Raw genomic sequence first — 22,450 nt, 5'->3', positions numbered from 1 at the left:
CTCGACCTTAGTGAAAGGCAAGATCTACCTACTAAATCGTTTAGAGAAAAAAACAGCTCAGATTGTACTGCCAATTTGAGGCCTTTTATTTGGGTTAATTGTATTTGAATTACACAAAATACTCTTGTCAAACTTTCAAATTAATTCAAACAAGAAAACACTGTAACTAGCACATCTTTCTTTAAGAATATTACAATACTTCACACCTTTAATTCTAAGTTTCATTATTTAATTTTATTTCAACACGAAAAATAAATGAATAAAAATTGACTGTTGCACTCAGTATGATGACTGGGGCTGAATACTTTCTGCTAGTTCCCTACAGACAGCCAGTCTAAGAGAGACTGTGAGGTGTCTGTCAGTAAGACAGCTCCTGTACTTAGATTTAATGATTTTTTTATTTGTGAAAATGCAATTTCACATAGATAAGTTGACCCGAAGTAGGCACTGACTTTTAGTGTTATAAAACCAACGCACACACTGCAGATTGCTGGGGCCCCATCAGTAGTAATTGCCACCAGTTTATGAATGGGGTTGTCAGTTTCACGGACATGTTTTTAAACTCATTGTAAATATCCTCACCTCTCATTCTCTCCTTTAATTGCAAAAGAATGAGGAGGTCCTCTTTTGTTGTAAAATCCTGGAAAGCTATTCTGACAAATACAACAAGCTGAGCTGTTTGCATTACATCCAGGGATTCATCGAATTGTAGTGAAAAATATTCACGTCCTCTGACAGTGACTCTACCATCCTTGTCACTGTTGCAGGGCCAAGCAGTATATTATGTATTGTGGTTGTGATGTCGTTTTTGATTTTAAAGTCATTAAAAATAGTCTTTGCGGTAATAGTCATTGCTTCCTTGAATAAATCGCCATCTGTAAAAGGCTTCTTGTGTTTAGCCAAAAGGTGACTTACAGAAAATGATGCTTCAATAGCAGCCTTATTTTGAGCAGCATGTTTTGTGAAAAATGATTGCTGGGCCTTCAACCCTGATTTCAGCTCCTCAACTTCCCTGGCACTAATTGCGCTCTTTGGGGGGTAGGTGTCTTTAAATTTCTGGTGGTTGGTGTTGCGGTGCCGCTCCAGATTCCCTCTTTTAGTCCGTGCTTGTGTTTGGTGGCACAACATACACACGCACTTGTCTTTCACCAAGGAAAATAGAAATTCCTCTTTCCATTCTGGATGGAATTTATACGTTTTCGCCTTCTTTCGTGGAGCCTCCGCCATGCTATCAGGATATCACGAGCGAGTGCCGTATATTGATGTTTGCGACAGTCTGTACTCTTACCCAGTGGTCCCCAGCCTCCGGGCCACGAAGAATGCAGGGGTACAGCGGTAGCCGGAACGCACCCAGCACATCTTTAAGAAAAAAGCCGAAATAAACAAGCTAATTAATTAGGTGCTGCCTGGCACATAAATGTCGGCCCAGATCGGAGGTGATTGCCAGCTACCGCTGTACAGCTGTATTTTTCGCGGCCTGGTGGTTGGGGACCACTGCATATCTAATTTAATTGGTCACTTTGATGCAGCACAGGCTACGCTGAAAACGCAGTTCATGGCGGGGGTGCTACACACATACACACTGGGCAGAAGGAAGGGAACTAAAACCCCACAACCCGGAAACAATCTCTCTTTACAAACAACTTTGTAGCAAAAGTATTGCTATATTACCATTATCCTAATTAGTATTACTTATTTTCATAATGCTGACATTACAACGGTATTTGTGTATTCATTTTTGATTTTTTTGGGGATCTACTGGGAAAGTCTCAAAGATCGACTGGTCGATTGCGATCGAAGGGTTGGCGACCCCTAAGTTACAGATTTCTGCATAACACTACACAGGTAGTCCGTGCATGGAACTATAGGCTGTAGGTGAAGACTTAAATGGATATTCTGATCTTCGCTCATTAAGGAGACCGACATTATAACTGTTCAATTCAAGAAAGGGAATGTTGAATTTCTAGAATGTTAAAAAGGAAGTATTAGTTCTCTTTGTGGGCCAGAACGTAGATAGATCCCCAGGACTTGATGAGATGCATCCCAGGTTGCTATAGAGATTTTTAAATAGTCTGACATTAGTGAATGGGTAAGACATAAGCGAGAGAGGATTAAAGGAAACCTGGAAAGGCAGCAATGAATCAAAGATAAGCAACGTGACATCATAGGGATGACCACTTTGATTAACTTTTTGAAGAGGTAATAAAATGTATTAAATAGATTAGTCCATTTAGTCGACTATATGAACTTCAGGAGAGCCTTTAATAAGATCCGGCACAGGAAATTAGTCCAAAAGTTAGAATTAATGAGTTCAGAGGCAATTTGACGATTGGATCCAAGATTGGCTTTGTAGTGGGATTCAAAGGGTGATGGTGGAGGGTTGATTTTATGTTTAGAAATCTGTGGCCAGTCACGTATCACAAAAATAACTACAGACCCTTAACTCACACCATAAATATTATTGGTTTGGATGTGAAAATACTGTGCCTAAAAAAAATATTCACCCCCCACCCCCGCGGGAAGTTCTCATGTTTTGCAGTTTTGCAACATTGGCTCACAGTGGATTTAGTTTGGGTTTTTTTACACTGATCAACAGAAACGTACTCTTTGTCAAAGTGAAAACAATCTCTACAAAGTGATCTAAATTAATTAGAAATATAAGACACAAAATAATTGATTGCATTAATACTCATCCCTTCAAATCAGTGTTTAGTAGATACATCTTTGGCAGCAATTACAGCCTTGAGTCTCAGTGGATAGGTCTCTATCAGCTTTGTACGTCTGGACACTGCAATGTTTCTCCATTCTTCTTTACAAAACTACTCAAGCTCTATCAGATTGCATGGGGGTCATGAGTGAACAGACCTTTTCAAGTCCAGCCACAAATTCTCAATTAGATTGAGGTCTGGACTCTGACTTGGCTATTCCAGGACATTAACTTTGTTGTTTTTAAGCTATTCTTATGTAGCTTTGGCTTTCCACTTGGGATCATTGTCTTGCTGGAAAATAAGTCACAATTCTCTTGCAGACTGCATCAGGTTTTCCCTGTATTTTGCTGCATTCATTTTACCTTCTACCTTCACAAGACTTCCAGGGCCTGGTGCAGTGAAGCATCCCCACAGCACTGTCATGCTTCACGGTAGGGATGGTGTGCTTTTGATGATGTGTGATGCTTGGCGTATGCCAAACATAGAGTTTAGCGACAATGAGAGTAGGAATGCGATGAGGTGGAGGATAAATGCGTGGCTGAGGGATTGGAGTAGGGGGCAGGGATTCAAGTTCTTGGATCATTGGGACCTCTTTTGGCGCAGGTGTGACCTGTACAAAAAGGACGAGTTACACTTGAATCCTAGGGGGACCAATATCCTGGATGGGAGATTTGCAAGGGCTACTGAGGTGACTTTAAACTAGAGTGGTTGGAGGGGGTGGGAATCAAAGTAAAGAGACTAGTAGAGAGGAGGTTAGTTCACAACAGGGGGATGGGAATAAGTGCAGAGAGACAGAGGGGTGTAAGATGAGGGTAGAAGCAAAAAGTAGTAAGGTGAAAAGTAAAAGTGGCAGGCTGGCAAATCCGGGGCAAAAATCAAAAAGGGCCACTTTTCAACATAATTGTATAAGGGCTAACAGTGTTGTAAAAGCGAGCCTGAAGGCTTTGTGTGTCAATGCAAGGAGCATTCGTAACAAGATGGATGAATTAAAAGTACAGATTGCTATTAATGAATATGATATAGCTGGGATCACAGAGACATGGCTCCAGGGTGACCAAGGATGGGAGCTCAACATTCAGGGATATTCAATATTCAGGAGGGATAGACATGAAAGAAAAGGAGGTGGGGTAGCATTGCTGGTTAGAGAGGAGATTAACACAATAGAAAGGAAGGACATTAGCCGGGAGGATGTGGAATCGATATGGGTAGAGCTGCATAACACTAAGAGGCAGAAAACTCTGGTGGGAGTTGTGTACAGGCCACCTAACAGTAGTAGTGAGGTTGGGGATGGCAGTAAACAGGAAATTAGAAATGCGTGCAGTAAAGGAACAGTAGTTATAATGGGTGACTTCAATCTACATCTAGATTGGGTGAACCAAATTGGTAAAGGTGCTGAGGAAGAGGGTTTCTTGGAATGTATGCGGGATGGTTTTTTGAACCAACATGTCGAGGAACCAACTAGAGAGCAGGCTATTCTAGACTGGGTATTCAGCAATGAGGAAGGTTTAATTAACAATCTTGTCATGAGTACCCTTGGGTAAGAGTGACCATAATATGGTGGAATTCTTCATTAAGATGGAGAGTGACATAGTTAAGTCAGAAACAAAGGTTCTGAACTTAAAGAAGGGTAACTTTGAAGGTATAAGACGTGAATTAGCTGAGATAGACTGGCAAATGACACTTAAAGGATTGACGGTGGATATGCAATGGCAAGCATTTAAAGATCATATGGATGAACTACAACAATTTTTCATCCCAGTTTGGCAAAAGAATAAATCAGGGAAGGTAGTGCACCAGTGGCTGACAAGGGAAATTAGGGATAGTATCAACTCCAAAGAAGAAGCATACAAATTAGCCAGAAAAAGCGGCTCACCTGAGGACTGGGAGAAATTCAGAGTCCAGCAGAGGAGGACAAAAGGCTTAATTAGGAAAGGGAAAAAAGATTATGAGAGAAAACTGGCAGGGAACATAAAAGCAACACACATCAAAGTTGCTGGTGAACGCAGCAGGCCAAGCAGTATCTCTAGGAAGAGGTACAGTTGACGTTTCAGGCCGAGACCCTTCGTCAGGACATAAAAACTGACTGTAAAAGCTTTTATAGATATGTGAAAAGAAAAAGATTGGTTAAGACAAATGTAGGTCCCCTACAGACAGAAACAGGTGAATTGATTATGGGGAGCAAGGACATGGCAGACCAATTGAATAATTACTTTGGTTCTGTCTTCACTAAGGAGGACATAAATAATCTTCCAGAAATAGTAGGGGACAGAGGGTCCAGTGAGATGGAGGAACTGAGGGAAATACATGTTAGTAGGGAAGTGGTGTTAGGTAAATTGAAGGGATTAAAGGCAGATAAATCCCCAGGGCCAGATGGTCTGCATCCCAGAGTGCTTAATGAAGTAGCCCAAGAAATAGTGGATGCATTAGTGATAATTTTTCAAAACTCTTTAGATTCTGGACTAGTTCCTGAGGATTGGAGGGTGGCTAATGTAACCCCACTTTTTAAAAAAGGAGGGAGAGAGAAACTAGGGAATTATAGACCAGTTAGCCTAACATCGGTGATGGGGAAAATGCTAGAGTCAGTTGTCAAAGATGTGATAACAGCACATTTGGAAAGCAGTGAAATCATCGGACAAAGTCAGCATGGATTTGTGAAAGGAAAATCATGTCTGACGAATCTCATAGAATTTTTTGAGGATGTAACTAGTAGAGTGGATAGGGGAGAACCAGTGGATGTGGTATATTTGGATTTTCAAAAGGCTTTTGACAAGGTCCCACACAGGAAATTAGTGTGCAAACTTAAAGCACACAGTATTGGGGGTAAGGTATTGATGTGGACAGAGAATTGGTTGGCAGACATGAAGCAAAGAGTGGGAATAAACGGGACCTTTTCAGAATGGCAGGCAGTAACTAGTGGGGTACCGCAAGGCTCAGTGCTGGGACCCCAGTTGTTTACAATATATATTAGTGACTTAGATGAGGGAATTAAATGCAGCATCTCCAAGTTTGCGGATGGCATGAAGCTGGGCGACAGTGTTAGCTGTGGGGAGGATGCTAAGAGGATGCAGGGTGATTTGGATAGGCTAGGTGAGTGGGCAAATTCATGGCAGATGCAATTTAATGTGGATAAATGTGAGGTTATCCACTTTGGTGGCAAAAACAGGAAAACAGATTATTATCTGAATGGTGGCCGATTAGGAAAAGGGGAGGTGCAACGAGACCTGGGTGTCATCATACACCAGTCATTGAAAGTGGGCATGCAGGTACAGCAGGCAGTGAAAAAGGCGAATGGTATGCTGGCATTCATAGCAAGAGGATTCAAGTACAGGAGCAGGGAGGTACTACTGCAGTTGTACAAGGCCTTGGTGAGACCACACCTGGAGTATTGTGTAGTTTTGGTCCCCTAATCTGAGGATAGACATTCTTTCCATAGAGGGAGTACAAAGAAGGTTCACCAGATTGATTCCTGGGATGGCACGACTTTCATACGAGGAAAGACTGGATCGACTAGGCTTATACTCGTTGGAAATTAGAAGATTGAGGGGGGATCTTATTGAAACATATAAAATTCTAAAGGGATTGGACAGGATAGATGTGGGAAGATTGTTCCCGATGTTGGGGAAGTCCAGAACGAGGGGTCACAGTTTGAGGATAAAGGGGAAGCCTTTTAGGACCGATATTAGGAAAAAATTCTTCACACAGAGAGTGGTGAATCTGTGGAATTCTCTGCCACAGGAAACAGTTGAGGCCAGTTCATTGGCTATATTTAAGAGGGAGTTAGATATGGCCCTTGTGACTAAAGGGATCAAGGGGTATGGAGGGAAGGCTGGTACAGGCTTCTGAGTTGGATGATCAGCCATGATCATACTGAATGGCGGTGCAGGCTCGAAGGGCCGAATGGCCTACTCCTGCACCTATTTTCTATGTTTCTATGTCTGATGGACAAAAAGCTCAATTTTGGTCTTATCAGACCATAGAAACTTCTTCCAGCTGGCTTCAGAATCTCCCACATGCAACCTAGCTGAAATTTCATGTGAGGTTTTTTCAGTAATTGCTTTCTCTTTGCCTCTCTCCCATAAAGCTGTGACTAGTGAAGCACCTGGGTAACAGTTGTTATATGCACAGTCTCTCCCATCTCAGCCACTGAAGCGTGTAACTCCTCCAGAGTTGTTGTACGTTCTTGGTGGCCTCCCTCACTAGTCTCCTACATACATAGCCACTCAGCTTTTGAGGATGGCCTGCTCTAGGCACATTTACATCGATGCCATATTCTTTCCATTTCTTGATGGTTGACTTAACTGTACTCCAAGGGATATTCAGTGACTTGAAAATGTTATTGTATCCATCTCCTGACTTATGCTTTTTAATAATCTTTTCACAGAGTTGCTTAGAGTGCTCTTTGGACCTTCCAGATACAGGTGTATTTTTACTAAAATCAATTGACACACCTTGACTGCGCACAGGTCTTCAAAAACAGATCTCCATTTAACTAATTAGATTAGATTAGATTATAAGGACACTCAGTCCTCGTCCATTGTCATTTAGAAATGTATGCATTAAGAAATGATACAATGTTCCTCCAGAGTGATATCACAAAAAAAGGACAAACCAAAGACTTGCACTGACAAGACCACATAATTATAACATACAGTTACAGCAGTGCAAAGCAATACCATAATTTGATATAGAGCAGACCAGGGGCCTGGTAAAAAAAAGTCTCAAAGTTTCTGATCGATTGCCAATAGTCCTGATAACAGGCGGCAAAAGGAAGAAACTCTCCCTGCCATAAACCTCCAGGTGCCGCCAACTGCCGATGCATTGGAAACACCCGACCACAGCCGACTCTGAGTCCGTCCGAAAACTTCGAGCCTCGACCAGCCCTCCAACACCAAGCACCGAGCACCATCTCTGCTGAGCACTTCGACCCCGCCCCGGCTGCCGAGCTACAAGCAAAGCCGAGGACTCGGGGCCTTCTCCTCCAGAGATTCTGGATCACTCAGTAGCAGCGGCAGCGAAGCAGGCATTTCAGACTTTTCTCCAGATGTTCCTCCGTACTCTCATATCTGTCTTCATCAAATCAGGATTGTGCACGGCACCCTACTTGACAAATAACAGACATCACCACCAGCGATGGCGTCGCACCGCCATCTTCTCCCTTTTTTTTAGATTAGATTATGAGGGCACGCAGTCCTCTTTTATAGTCATTTAGTAATGCATGCATTAAGAAATGATACAATGTTCCTCCAGAATGATATCGCAGAAACACAAGACAAACTAAGACAGAAAAACTGAGAAAAACCACATAATTATAACATACAGTTACAACAGTGCAAAGCAATACCGTAATTTGATAAAGAACAGACCATGGGCATGGTAAAAAAAAAAGTCTCAAAGTCTCTCGAAAGTCCGATCATCTCACGCAGACAGTAGAAGGAAGAAAACTCTCCTTGCCATGAGCTTCTAGCGCCACAAACTTGCCGATGCAGCATCCTGGAAGCACCCGACCACAGCCGACTCTTGAGTCCGTCCGACAACTTCGAGCCTCTGACTAGCCCTCCGACACTGAGCACCGAGAACCATCTCTGCCGAGCGCTTCGACCCTGGCCCCAGCAACAGGCAATAGGCAAACCGAGGATTTGGGGCCTTCCCCTCCAGAGATTCTCGATCGCACAGTAGCAGCAGCAGTGAAGCAGGCATTTAGGCATTTCAGAAGTTTCTCCAGATGTTCCTCTGTGCTTCTCATGACTGCCTCCATCAAATCAGGATTGTGCACGGTACCTACTTACAAATACAGTATCATTTCTGAGCAGCCGCGCGCACTGCATCGCGCCACCATCTTCTCCTCCCCTCCCTGATTATGCAATCAGTTATTCTGTGCCTTATACTTGTAATTCATTTAGATCACTCTGTAGAGATCTGTTTTCACTTAGACATGGAAGAGTCTTTTTCTGTTGAGCAGTGTCAAAAATGCCAGATAAAATCCACTGTGATTCAGTGTTGTAAAACAATAAAGTATGAAAACTTCAAGAGGGGAGAATAATTTTTATAAGCACTGTAGGAAGTATGATTTATAATTTGCAATTGATTGATGGCGTTTTGGACAATAGGCAGCAGGGTCATTGGTGACAGAGTGATATTGATCAGTTGGTATAATGGGTGGAGAAATGACAGACATAATTTTGGAATGGAGGGAGAGCAGCCTGATGTTTTGGTACATATTGGTACAAATGACATAGGAAGGGAAAGTAAGGAGGTCCTGAATAGAGAATTTAGAGAGCTAGGTAGAAAGCTGAGGAGCAGGACCTCCCAGGTCATAATTTCTGGATTGCTACCTGTGCCACTTGCCAGTAAAGATGGAAACAGGATGATTTGGCAGATAAATGTGTGGCTGAGAAGCTGGTGTAGGGGGCAGAGCTTCAGGTTCTTGGAGCACTGGGATCTCTTCTGGGGGAGGTATGACCTCCACAAAAGGATGGGTTGTATCTGGTCCTGAGGGGAACCAATCTTCTCATGGGCATTGTTGTCAGAGATATTGGGGAAGGTTTAACCTAATTTTGCAGGGGGATGAGAACCAGAGTGAATGAACTTGCGATAGAATGGATGGCCAAAAAAGTGGGTGGAGTAGCTTTGCTGGTAAAGAATAGCATCAAGTCATTAGAAAGATATGACATAGGATCGGAAGATGTTGAATCTTGTGGCTTGAGTTAAGAAACTGCAAGGATAAAAGGACCCTGATGGCAGTTTTATACAGGCCTCCACACAGTAGCAGAAATGTGGACTACAAATTACAATGGGAAATAGAAAAGGCATGTCAAAAGGACAATGTTATAATAGTCATGGGAGATTTCAACATGTAGGTCGATTAGGAAAATCAGGTCGGAAATGGATCTCCAGGGAGTGGGTTTGTTGAATACCTATGAGATGGCTTTTTAGAGAAGTTTATCATTGAGCCAACAAAGGGATCAACTATACTGGATTGGGTGTTATGTGATGAACCTGAGACAATTAGGGAGCTGAAAGTAAAGGAATCGTTTGTTAGGAGACAGTGATCACAATATGATTGAGTTCAACTTGAAATTGACAGGGAGAAAGTAAAGTCTGACATAGTAGTATTTAGTGGAGTAAAGGAAATTACAGTGGTAGGAGAGAGGAGTTGGCCAAAGTAAACTGGAAGGAGATGCTGGCAGGAATGTCAGCAGAGCAGCAATGGTGTGTGTTTCTGGGAAAAATGAGGAAGGTGCAGGATAGATGTATTCCAAAATCAAAGAAATGCTCAAATGTCAAAATAGTACACCATAGCTGACAACGGAAATCAAAGCTAATGTAAAAGCAAAAGAGAAGACATACAACAAAGCAAAAGATAGCGGGAAGTTAGGAGACTGGGAAGCTTTCAAAACCCCACAGAAAGTAACTAAAAGAATGATTAGGAGGGAAAAAATGAAATATGAAAATAAGCTAGAAAACAATATAGATAGAAAAAGCATTTTCAAGTATATAAAAATAAAAGAGAGGTGAGAGTGAGTATAGGACCACTAGAAAATGAGGCTGGAGAAATAATAATGGGGGACAAGAAGATGACAGATGAACTAAATGAGTATTTTGCATCAGTCTTTACTGTGGAAGACACTAGCAGTGTGCCAATTGTTGAAGGGTGTGAGGGAAGAGAAATGAGTGCCTGACAAACCAGTTGGAATTCTTTTGAGGAGATTGCAAATAGGATAAAGGGGATGCAGTGGATGTTGTATATTTGGATTTTCAGAAGGCCTTTGACAAGGTGCCACACATGAGGCTGCTTACCAAGTTAAGAGCCCATGGTATTACAGGAAAGTTACTAATATGGTTAGAGCATTGGCTGATTGGCAAGAAGCAGCGAGTGGGAATAAAAGAATCTTTTTCTGGTTGGCTGCCAGTGACTAGTGGTGTTCCGCAAGAGTCGCTGTTGGGACCACTTCTTCTTATGCTGAATATCAATGATTTAGATGATGAAATAGATGGCTTTGTTCCCAAGTTTACAGATGATATGTTTGAAGGCTCTGGGCCTATACACACCAGAATTTAGAAGGATGAGGGGGGCTCTCATTGAAACTTTTCAAATGTTGAAAGGCCTAGACAGAGTAGATTTGTAAAGGACGTTTCCCATGGTGAGGGAGTCTAGGACAAGAGGACACAGCCTCAGGATAGAGGGGCTTCCATTTCAAACAGAAATACAGAAAAAATGTCTTTAGCCAGAGGGTGGTGCATTTGTGGAATTTGTTAGCACAGGCAGTTGTGGAGGCCAAGTCATTAGGTATACCTAAGGTAGAGATTGATAGGTTCTTGATTGACCATGGTATCAAAGGGGAGTGGGGCTGATGAAGGGAAAAAGAGAATCAGCCATGATTGAATGGTGGAGCAGATGATGGACCGCATGACCTAATTCTCTCCTATATCTTATGGTCTTATGGCTTTATGGTCTACTGGAAATAGGGCTTCCTCTTGGAAGTGTCATAGTTGCCAACATCAAAGCATCAGATGGTCGTGATCTGACCCCGGACTGGGAAATGCCTCACCTTTGTGTTCCTTGCCAGTGCACAAAGGCCATCAGTTTCTAGAGCTGCAGCCTGCAGCTTTTCCAAAAGAAAACTGGCCCGGAGTCAGGAGAGGTTTGTGTGTTGAACAAAGGGCGCTGGTTTCTTGTGATCAGCCCTAAGTGCTGAGGCAAGGTGTGGGTAGTTGGTGTTGTGTGAGGAAATAAAGTATAGGGAACTGAAAAGTTGAACGTATACAGTTTGGAACATAGATTCAAATTTAGAAAGATAGTTTAAAATGAGAGGCTTGTTGTAATAATCGAAAAAGGATCTATGAAAAATCTGTAAAATTTGTAGTGAGAACCATGAGGGGAAAAAGACAGAAGGGATGAATTTGTCACATATCATTTTCCATTTGCCTTTATCATGTGGCTAAGAAGAACTGATACGTCAGGGCCCGCATTGTCCGTGAGAAGCTTGCACATTTCTGTGATGACCACGTCGCTGTTCCTCGTGATGACAACCATCCTCGTCAAATATTGCGAGTGCCAATCTACAGTTGCAAAGGCAAGAATTAATCAGCTTTGATTTGTTGGGCAAGATCCAGTCTGAGAAGTTCATTGATTTTGTGTGTTGTTGAGCGCCCTTTGGGTGAGGTAGTTTACATAGACTCCAGTGAGACCTTTGTAAAACCTGGTGGAGTTGTCCAAAATGAACAAGCCCATGGATCGAAGCAAATCAGCAAAGGATTCAATCTGCTGATGCTATTAGACGACAGTGGGTGATGGCGGAGGCAAACACGAGGAAATCTGCAGATGCTGGAAATTCAAGCAACACACACAAAATGCTGCCTGGCCTGCTGTGTTCCACCAGCATTTTGTGTGTGTTGCATGATGAGGGAAGATTGCTTTTGTCATTATTAGCCTGTAACCACTGGGGTACAACAGGGATTGATGACAGGATACTTTGGATAAGAAAATAAAGTGCAGCATGTAGAGCCACTGCTACCCAGGGCCAATCATCACCTCTGTTGCTGCCTGCATGAGCTTTGCACTTTCTCACTGTGACCGCATACACTTTTGCCCGGTGCTCCGTTTTTCCCCACTTCATAAAAACTTGTGACTTGATGGACTAATTAGTCACTTACCCCTTGAGAGTAGTAACTGGTAGAATGTTGAGGGATGGTGGGTGGGAATGTGAGAAGAATAAAATGTGTAAACGGGTGCTTGATAGTTGATGTGGTCTGCTGGGTCAATAGACCTGTGTCCAAGCTGCATAACTTTGGCAAAACTATCTGTGGACAGATAGGATAGATAGTAAAACATCTTTTCTCATAATGGAGGTCTATAAACCTAGAGGGCATACATAGGTTTCAGGTTTGTGAAAGAAGGATTAGAGAGCAATATTTTTTCATGCTGTGACTGTTGAAATCTTCCTGATGACATGGCGGAAGCAGAGACTCTCAAACATATCAGATGTCCTGGAAAAGTACCTGAGCAATGATGACTGCAGACCCAATGACAGTAAATGGCTAATGCATGTCGTTATTCAGACTACTGTGGATGAAAACTGTACCCTTGATGAATTTTGGAGTCACTTCAGTCATAATGAGGCCATGAAAGCACGAGAAATGAAACCTTGCACAAAAAGGAATGGTCAATGGGTCCAGTAGGCACTGAGACAGCCATATAGGCAAACACTATTTTTCTCCTCCACATTAACAGCATTTTTAACTGAGACTGGAATCTTCACAGATGACTGAGCATTCATGCAGTTTGAGAATAAAACCACAGGATGGTGCTGTGGCTGTACAATTCTGTTCTAATTTCTACAAATCTGGGATCAAAGTTGTTCAAAATGAGCCTGAGAAAAAAATTCAATTAGCTGGTATTGTGTGTGAGTCTGTTCTAGTTTTATATCGGTAAACTGAAACCAAGTATGTAAATGAAAACCTGATTTATCTTGCTGAGTTAAAGGCACTCAGAATCAGGTTTATTATCACCCGCATGTGTCATGAAATTTGTTAACTTAGCAGCAGCAGTCCAATGCAATATATGATACAGGAGGAAAAATAAATAAATAAATAAACAAATAAATAACAGTATTTGAATAGATTAAAAATCGTGCAAAAACAAATATATATTAAAAAAGTGAGGTAGTGTCCAAGGTTTCAACATCCATTTAGGAATCGGATGGCAGAGAGGAAGAAGCTGTTCCTGAATTGTTGAATGTGTGCCTTCAGGCTTCTGTATCTCCTACCTGATGGTAACAGTGAGAAAAGGGCATGCCCTGTGAGCTGGAGGTTCTTAATAATGGACACCTTTCTGAGACATCACACCCTGAAGATGTCCTGGGTACCTTGTAGGCTAGTACCAAAGATGGAGCTGACTAGATTTACAATCCTCTGCAGCTTCTTTCGGTCCTGTGCAGTAGCCCCTGCATACCAGACAGTGATACAGCCTGTCAGAATGTTTTCTACGGTGCAATTATAGAAATTTTTGAGTGTGTTTGTTGACATACCAAATCTCCTCAAATTCCTAATAGAGTATAGTCATTGTCATGCCTTCTTCTTAACTGCATCGATATGTTGGGGCCAGGTTCAGTCCTCAGAGTTCTTGACACACAGGAACTTGAAACTGCTCACTCTCTCCACTTCTGGTCCCTCTATGAGGATTGGTATGTGTGCCTTCACCTTACCCTTCCTCAAGTCCACAATCAGCTCTTTGACCTTACTGATATTGAGTGCCAGGTTGTTGCTGCGACACCACTCCACTAGTTGGCATACCTTGCTCCTGTACACCCTCTCTTCACCATCTAATATACCTCACTCCTATACGTCCTCTCATCACCATCTGATATACCTCGCTCCAGTACGTCCTCTCTTCACCATCTGATATACCTCACTCCTGTACGTCCTCTCATCACCATCTGATATACCTCGCTCCTGTACACCCTCTCATCACCATCTGATATACCTCACTCCTGTACGTCCTCTCTTCACCATCTGATATACCTCGCTCCTGTAAACGCTCTCATCACCATCTGATATAACTCACTCATGCACGTCCTCTCATCACCATCTAATATACCTCGCTCCTGTACACCCTCTCATCACTAGCTGATATACCTCACACCTGTACACCCTCTCATCACCAGCTGATACACCTCACTCCTGTACGCCCTCTCGTCACCACCTGATATACCTTACTCTTGTACACCCTCTCATCACCATCTGATATACCTCACTCCTGTACGCCCTCTCATCACAAGCTGATATACCTCACTCCTGTACACCCTCTCGTCACCACCTGATATACCTCACTCCTGTACACCCTCTCGTCACCATCTGATATAAGTTGCTCCTGTACGCCCTCTCTTCACCAGCTGATATACCTCACGCCTGTACGCCCTCTCGTCTCCAGCTGATATACCTCACTCCTGTACGCCTTCTTGTCACCAGCTGATATACCTCGCTCCTGTACACCCTCTCATCACCAGCTGATATACTTCAATCCTGTACGCCCTCTCATCACCAGCTGATATACCTCACTCCTGTACGCTCTCGTGTCACCATCTGATATACCTTACTCCTGTACGCCCTCGTGTCACCATCGGATATACCACACTCCTGTAAACCCTCCCATCACCATCTGATATACCTCACTCCTGTACATCCTCTCATCACCATCTGATATACCTCGCTCCTCTATGCCCTACTGTCACCACCTGATCTACCTCACTCCTGTACACCCTCTCGTCACCACCTGATATACCTCGCTCCTGTACAGCCTCTCGTCACCACCTGATATACCTCACTACTGTGCACCCACTTATCACCATCTGACATACCTCGCTCCTGTACAACCTCTCGTCACCATCTGATATACCTCACTCCTGTACGTCCTCTCATCACCATCTGATATACCTCGCTCCTGTACACCCTCTCATCACCATCTGATATACCTCACTCCTGTACGCCCTCTCATCACAAGCTGATATACCTCACTCCTGTACACCCTCTCGTCACCACCTGATATACCTCACTCCTGTACACCCTCTCGTCACCATCTGATATAAGTTGCTCCTGTACGCCCTCTCTTCACCAGCTCATATACCTCACGCCTGTACGCCCTCTCGTCTCCAGCTGTTATACCTCGCTCCTGTACATCCTCTCATCACCAGCTGATATACTTCACTACCGTAGGCCCTCTCATCACCAGCTGATATTCCTCACTTCTGTACACCCTCTCGTCACCAGCTTATATACCTCACACCTGTACACTCTCTCATCACCAGCTGATATACTTCACACCTGTACGCCCTCTCGTCACCACCTGATATACCTCGCTCCTATACACCCTCTCATCACCATTTGATATACCTCGCTCCTGTACGTCCTCTCATCACCAGCTGATATCACTCACTCCTGTACATCCTCTCATGAGCAGCTGATATATTTCGCCCCTGTACACCCTCTCATCACCACCTGATATACCTTGCTCCTGTACACCCTCTCGTCACGACATGATATACCTCGCTCCTGTACACCCTCTCAACACCAGCTGATATACCTCGCTCCTCTAAGTCCTCACGTCACCATCTAATATACCTCACTCCTGCAAATCCTCTCATCACCATCTGATATATCTCACTCCTGTACACCCTCTTGTCACCACCTGATATACCTCGCTCCTGTACACCCTCTCGTCACCATCTGATATACCTCGCTCCTGTACACCCTCTCATCACCATCTGATATATCACACTCCTGTACGCCCTCTCGTCACCAGCTGATATACCCCACTCCTGTACGCCCTCTCATCACCAGCTGATAATATCTCACTACTGTACGCCCTAACGTCACCACCTGATATACCTCACTCCTGTACACCCTCTCGTCACCAGCTGTTATACCTCGCTCCTGTACGTCCTCTCATCACCATCTGATATACCTCGCTCCTGTACACCCTCTCGTCACCACCTGATATACCTCACTCCTGTACACCCTCTCGTCACCATCTGATATAAGTTGCTCCTGTACGCCCTCTCTTCACCAGCTGATATACCTCACGCCTGTACACCCTCTCGTGACCATCTGATATACCTCGCTCCTGTATGCCCTATTGTCACCACCTGATATACCTCACTCCTGTACATCCTCTCATCAGCAGCTGATATATCTCGCCCCTGTACACCCTCTCATCACCACCTGATATACCTCGCTCCTGTACACCCTCTTAACACCAGCTGATATACCTCGCTCCTCTAAGTCCTCACGTCACCATCTAATATACCTCACTCCTGCAAATCCTCTCATCACCATCTGATATACCTCACTACTGTACGCCCTAACGTCACCACCTGATATACCTCACTCCTGTACACCCTCTCGTCACCAGCTGATATACCTCACTCCTGTACACCCTCTCGTCACCAGCTGTTATACCTCGCTCCTGTACGCCCTCTCATCACCAACTAATATACCTCACTCCTGTACGCCCTCTCATCACCAGCTGATATAACTCACTCCTGTATGTCCTCTCATCACTATCTGATATACCTCGCTCCTGTATGCCCTATTGTCACCACCTGATATACCTCACTCCTGTACACCCTCTCGTCACCACCTGATATACCTCGCTCCTGTACAGCCTCTCGTCACCACCTGATATACCTCACTACTGTGCACCCACTTATCACCATCTGACATACCTCGCTCCTGTACAACCTCTCGTCACCAGTTGATATACCTCGCTCCTGAACACCGTCTCATCACCATCTGATACACCTCGCTCCTGTACACCCTCTCATCACCAGCTGATATACCTGACTCCTGTACGGCCTCTCGTCACCAGCTGATATACCTCACACCTGTACTACACCCTCTCGTCACCACCTGATATACGTCGCTCCTGTACACCCTCTCATCACCCCATGATATTCCTCGCTCCTGTACACCCTCTCATCACCATATGATATACCTCGCTCCTGTCCGCCCTCTCATCACCAGCTGATATACCTCACTCGTGTACACCCTCTCGTCACCAGCTGTTATACCTCGCTCCTATACGCCCTCTCTACACCAGCTGATATACCTCACTCCTGTACGCACTGTCGTCACGAGCTGATATACCTCACTCCTGTACACCCTCTCGTCACCATCTGATATACCTCGCTCCTGTACACCCTCTCATCAGCATCTGATATGCCTCGCTTTTGTACGCCCTCTAGTCACCAGCTGATATACCTCACTCCTGTACGCCCTCTCATCAGCAGCTGATATACCTCACTCATGTACACCCTCTCTTCTCCATCTGATATAGCTCAATCCTACACACCCTCTCATCACCAGCTGATATACTTCGCTCCTGTACGCCCTCTCATCACCAGCTGATATACCTCGCTCCTGTATGCCCTTTCCTCACCAGCTGATATACCTCACTCCTGTACGCCCTCTCGTCACCACCTGATATACCTCACTCCCGTACACCCTCTCGTCACCAGCTGATATAAGTCGCTCCTGTACGCCCTCTCTTCACCAGCTGATATACCTCGCTCCTGTACACCCTCTCATCAGCAGCTGATATACCTCACTCATGTACACCCTCTCTTCTCCATCTGATGTAGCTCAATCCTACACACCCTCTCATCACCAGCTGATATACCTCGCTCCTGTACGCCCTCTCATCACCAGCTGATATACCTCGCTCCTGTATGCCCTCTCGTCACCAGCTGATATACCTCACTCCTGTACACCCTCTCTTCTCCATCTGATATACCTCACTCCTGTACGCATTCGTGTCACCATCTGATATGCTTCGCTCCTGTACGCCCTCTCATCACCAGCTGATATACCTCGCTCCTGTCCGCCCTCTCATCACTAGCTGATATACCTCACTCCTGTACACCCTCACATCACCATCTGATATAACTCACTCCTGTACACCCTCTCAGCACCAGCTGATATACCTCGCTCCTGTAAGTCCTCTCGTCACCATCTAATATACCTCACTCCTGCAAATCCTCTCATTGCCATCTGATATACCAAACTCCTGTACACCCTCTTGTCACCACCTGATATACCTCGCTCCTGTACACCCTCTCGTCACCAGCTGATATACCTCACTCCTGTACGTCCTCTCATCACCATCTGATATACCTCGCTTCTGTATGCCCTATTGTCACCACCTGATATACCTCACTCCCGTACACCCTCTCGTCACCAGCTGATATACCTCGCTCCTGTACTTCCTCTCATCACCAGCTGATATACCTCACTCCTATAATACACCCTCTTATCAACAGCTGACATACCTCTCTCCTGTACAACCTCTCATCATCAGCTGATATACCTCGCTCCTGTACGTTCTCTCATCACCAGCTGATATACCTCACTCCTGTGCGCCCTCTCGTCGCCAGCTGATATATCTCACTCCAGTACACCCTCTTATTACCACCTGATATACCTCACTTCTGTACACTCTCTCATCACCAGCTGATATACCTCGCTGCTGTACGTCCTGTCGTCACCAGCTGATATACCTCACTCCTGTACACCCTCTCATCACCATCTGATATACCTCGCTCCTGTACGCGCTCACGTCACCAGCTGATATACCTCGTTCCTTTACGACCTCTCATCTCCAGCTGATATACCTCACTCATGTACACCCTCTCTTCTCCATCTGATGTAGCTCAATCCTACACACCCTCTCATCACCAGCTGATATACCTCGCTCCTGTATGCCCTCTCGTCACCAGCTGATATACCTCACTCCTGTACACCCTCTCTTCTCCATCTGATATACCTCACTCCTGTACGCATTCGTGTCACCATCTGATATGCTTCGCTCCTGTACGCCCTCTCATCACCAGCTGATATACCTCGCTCCTGTCCGCCCTCTCATCACTAGCTGATATACCTCACTCCTGTACACCCTCACATCACCATCTGATATAACTCACTCCTGTACACCCTCTCAACACCAGCTGATATACCTCGCTCCTGTAAGTCCTCTCGTCACCATCTAATATACCTCACTCCTGCAAATCCTCTCATCGCCATCTGATATACCAAACTCCTGTACACCCTCTTGTCACCACCTGATATACCTCGCTCCTGTACACCCTCTCGTCACCAGCTGATATACCTCACTCCTGTACACCCTCTCATCACCATCCGATATACCTCGCTCCTGTACACCCTCTCGTGACCAGCTGATATACCTCGCTCCTGTACACCCACTCGTCACCAGCTGATATACCTCACTCCTGTACACCCTCTCTTCTCCATCTGATATAGCTCACTCCTGTAAACCCTCTCATCATCATCTGACATATCTCACTCCTGTACGTCCTCTCATCGCCATCTGATATACCTCGCTCCTGTACGTCCTCGCGTCACCATCTGATATACCTCGCTCCTGTACACCCTCTCATCACCAGCTGATATACCTCACTCCTGTACACCCTCTCTTCTCCATCTGATATACCTCACTCCTGTACACCGTCTCATCACCATCTGATATATCTCGCTCCTGTCCGCCCTCTCATCACCACCTGATATACCTCGCTCCTGTACGCCCTCTCGTCACCATCTGATATACCACACTCCTGTACGCCCTCTCATCACCAGCTGTTATACCTCACTCCTGTACATCCTCTCACCACCAGCTGATATACCTCACTACCGTAAGCCCCCTCATCACCAGCTGATATACTTCACTCCTATTTGCCCACTCGTCACTAGCCGATATACCTCACTCCTGTACACTCTCTCGTCCGCATCTGATATGCCTCGCTCCTGTACACCATCTCATCACCAGCTGATATACCCCACTCCTGTACGCCCTCTAGTCACCAGATGAATACCTCACTCCTGTACGCCCTCTCATCACCAGCTGATATACCTCACTTTTGTACGCCCTCTCGTGACCACTTGATATTCCTCACTCCTGTACACCCTCTCGTCACCAGCTTATATACCTATCTCCTGTATATCCTCTCATCACCAGCTGATATACCCCACACCTGTACACTCTCTCATCACCAGCTGATATACCTCACTCCTGTACACCCTCACATCACCATCCGATATACCTCACTCCTGTAAACTCACTCATCACCAGCTGATATACCTCACACCTGTACGCCCTCTCATCACCACCTGATATACCTCGCTCCTGTACACCCTCTCGTCACTACCTGATATAGCTCGCTCCTGTACAGCATCCCATCACCATCTGATATACCTCGCTCCTGTCCACCCTCTCATCACTAGCTGATATACCTCACTCCTGTACACCCTCACATCACCATCTGATATAACTAACTCCTGTACACCCTCTCAACACCAGCTGATATACCTCGCTCCTGTATGTCCTCTCGTCACCATCTAATATACCTCACTCCTGCAAATCCTCTCATCGCCATCTGATATACCACACTCCTGTACACCCTCTTGTCACAACCTGATATACCTCGCTCCTGTACACCCTCTCGTCACCACCTGATATACCTCGCTCCTGTACGTCCTCTCATCACCATCTGATATACCTCGCTCCTGTATGCCTTATTGTCACCACCTGATATACCTCGCTCCTGTACACCCTCTCATCACCAGCTGATATACCTCACTCCTGTACACCCTCTCTTCTCCATCTGATATACCTCACACCTGTACGCATTCGTGTCACCATCTGATATGCTTCGCTCCTGTACGCCCTCTCATCACCAGCTGATATACCTCGCTCCTGTCCGCCCTCTCATCACTAGCTGATATACCTCACTCCTGTACACCCTCACATCACCATCTGATATAACTCACTCCTGTACACCCTCTCAACACCAGCTGATATACCTCGCTCCTGTAAGTCCTCTCGTCACCATCTAATATACCTCACTCCTGCAAATCCTCTCATCGCCATCTGATATACCAAACTCCTGTACACCCTCTTGTCACCACCTGATATACCTCGCTCCTGTACACCCTCTCGTCACCAGCTGATATACCTCACTCCTGTACGTCCTCTCATCACCATCTGATATACCTCGCTTCTGTATGCCCTATTGTCACCACCTGATATACCTCGCTCCTGTACACCCACTCATCACCAGCTGATATACCTCACTCCTGTACACCCTCTCTTCTCCATCTGATATAGCTCACTCCTGTAAACCCTCTCATCACCATCTGACATATCTCACTCCTGTATGTCCTCTCATCGCCATCTGATATACCTCGCTCCTGTACGTCCTCGCGTCACCATCTGATATACCTCGCTCCTGTAGACCCTCTCATCACCAGCTGATATACCTCACTCCTGTACACACTCTCTTCTCCATCTGATATACCTCACTCCTGTACACCGTCTCATCACCATCTGATATATCTCGCTCCTGTCCGCCCTCTCAACACCACCTGATATACCTCGCTCCTGTACACCCTCTCATCAGCATCTGATATGCTTCGCTCCTGTACGCCCTCTCGTCACCATCTGATATACCACACTCCTGTACGCCCTCTCATCACCAGCTGTTATACCTCGCTCCTGTACATCCTCTCACCACCAGCTGATATACCTCACTACCGTAGGCCCCCTCATCACCAGCTGATATACTTCACTCCTATTCGCCCACTCGTCACGAGCAGATATACCTCACTCCTGTACACTCTCTCGTCCGCATCTGATATGCCTCGCTCCTGTACGCCATCCCATCACCAGCTGATATACCCCACTCCTGTACGCCCTCTAGTCACCAGATGAATACCTCACTCCTGTACGCCCTCTCATCACCAGCTGATATACCTCACTTCTGTACGCCCTCTCATGACTACCTGATATTCCTCACTCCTGTACACCCTCTCGTCACCAGCTTATATATCTATCTCCTGCATGCCCTCTCATCACCAGCTGATATACCCCACACCTGTACACTCTCTCATCACCAGCTGATATACCTCACTCCTGTACACCCTCACATCACCATCCGATATACCTCACTCCTCTAAACTCTCTCATCACCAGCTGATATACCTCACACCTGTACGCCCTCTCATCACCACCTGATATACCTCGCTCCTGTACACCCTCTCGTCACTACCTGATATAGCTCGCTCCTGTACAGCATCCCATCACCATCTGATATACCTCGCTCCTGTCCACCCTCTCATCACTAGCTGATATACCTCACTCCTGTACACCCTCACATCACCATCTGATATAACTAACTCCT

This window comes from Mobula birostris, chromosome 10, assembly GCF_030028105.1.
Source record: "Mobula birostris isolate sMobBir1 chromosome 10, sMobBir1.hap1, whole genome shotgun sequence".
NCBI lineage: Eukaryota > Metazoa > Chordata > Chondrichthyes > Myliobatiformes > Myliobatidae > Mobula > Mobula birostris.
This window is presented reverse-complemented; position numbering follows the sequence as displayed.